The sequence below is a fragment of the Opisthorchis viverrini genome (assembly GCF_000715545.1).
Source record: "Opisthorchis viverrini unplaced genomic scaffold opera_v5_5, whole genome shotgun sequence".
Lineage (NCBI taxonomy): Eukaryota > Metazoa > Platyhelminthes > Trematoda > Opisthorchiida > Opisthorchiidae > Opisthorchis > Opisthorchis viverrini.
Window position 1 is genome coordinate 2,483,570 of NW_008751661.1, and position 1,864 is coordinate 2,485,433.

At 44.4% G+C, this 1,864-nt stretch overlaps 1 protein-coding gene across 1 annotated transcript in view; it reads right to left on the reverse strand.

The window, feature by feature from the left end:
• T265_00525 (hypothetical protein) overlaps positions 1-899 on the reverse strand; it is a gene marked incomplete at both ends in the record, with an annotated part of 100,347 nt that extends 99,448 nt beyond the window's left edge. Inside the window, one exon of the mRNA XM_009164329.1 lies at positions 364-899. The remainder of the gene's footprint in view (positions 1-363) is intronic.
• Between the last annotated feature and the right edge of the window lie 965 nt (positions 900-1,864).

Genomic DNA, 1,864 nt, shown 5'->3' on the forward strand with positions numbered 1-1,864 from the left:
CATGGTTGTACGGCAGTGAAGCACTGGTGTTGAACACTGATGTCATGCTGTCGTTGATGATGATGATGATGATGAATAGCCGAAACCATCAGAAAGTCGCATATCCGTGGGATGCGCTGACATATAACCATGTTACCGAAACCAAAATAGGAATCGAAGTTCTAGAAAATAGCTATAGGAACGTTAGTGAAAAAGGTAGAATTTCAATCCGAGGACTGTCTCAAACCGCTCACCGCCGAGCATCAGCATGAGCCACACCGGGATAAGGAAGTAGCATGGGTTATCTAGGATACAATTGCCAAATCAAACAAGTAAGATATATTAGACTGTTATTACCAAAGGACGAACATTTTGCGGACATACTTTCAAGCGGTCGATCGAGGGGTTGAACACATTGAGGACAGCAACATAGTTGTTGTTGGACGGCTCCACATGAACTGTATGAAACAGTTCATTTGGGTTGGGATACCCATAACCGAAAACCTGGTATCGTAACAACCCACGAGATGTGGCAATATAGATAGTTGCTTCACTCGCCCCCGCTCTTTGCGGCAAGAACGTGACATTGAAAGAGGTAGAAGAAGCAGGTGCAAGAACCTAAAATCAAATTGGTACGATTTACCAGACCATACAGTTTGATTGAACCTAGACCAGAGAAACTCTTCCGTGTTACCGAACGCAGCGACGATTTCAAACGACTGGTCATCATCAAGGTTGCGTAAAACGACTTCGACGCGTGTAGGCTTGGAAATTGGTCTGTGAAAAATAGAAATAATGTGCAACCACTACCTAGCACCGAAATCCAGCACATCAGGACTGAAACCGACACGCAACAACAAGAATTTATTCGAATAAACCCTGTGGGATGGAAGTAGGGTTGGAAAGTGACATACTTGAACTCTTCCGAGAATTTATGAGCATACTGAAAAGCTGAGTTAGGTTGTCAATTGAAGGACTTACGAATTCTTCAATATCCTCAAGAAGATTTAACGCATCATTGTTAAGCACATTCTCTGAAATCCGGTATATGCAACAGACAAAACGAAGTACCAGAAATGAGGACTTTGCTACCACGAACGCTACTGACGCACAGGAACAGCAGAGCTAACACAAGCCACATAGCAACCCAAACCACACATGCGGCACGAGGTTGCCCAAACGACTCATCCGGTGCGTTGGCAAGAGTCCAATGCCAAGGGTGTCACACACTCGGAACAGGCTGTTTTGATTGGCTATGATTTTCGAAATCCATCGTTGCGACCTTGAAGCCTATGCAATGGGTGCTGCTATTTATCATTGGCGAGTGACAGGTAAACTAAGCAGGACCAGTATTCCGGCTAGTGGTTTAGAGAAAAGTGTGGTGTCAATGTGGAGCTGTCAGTTCAAACAGTTGCTCATTCCGTACTTCACGTAACATTTTTGTTGCTGATTTCCGACTATTTCTGTTGTTCCCACGTTTTCCGAAAAATTCTGCGTACCTGGATCAAATGCTTCCATTGACACATACGCCGGTAAGGCCAATGAGCTCCTAGTAAATAAGTTTTCTTATTGATACTTGGTTAAGCAAACAGGTGCAGAACCAAGCTGTCCAGAAAATATCGCGACCAATTTGACGGAGTCTCCCAGACAATCGGCCGACGGACGGACATAGAAGAAGCCGGGGACCGGACGCGAATTTGGACTCTTTCATCTCCCAGCTCTAGTTAAATCGTCCCCACAGTAATTAAATATTTTCTGTCAGCGACATGTGCAGTGTGCACATGTATGGACATTTGTTGAACGATCTCTCAGAAAACAAGGTTATTTAAGCAAGTTGGATAGCGTAGGATATCTGCCTCTCGCTTGTGCTTTCAGTTCAATTCGC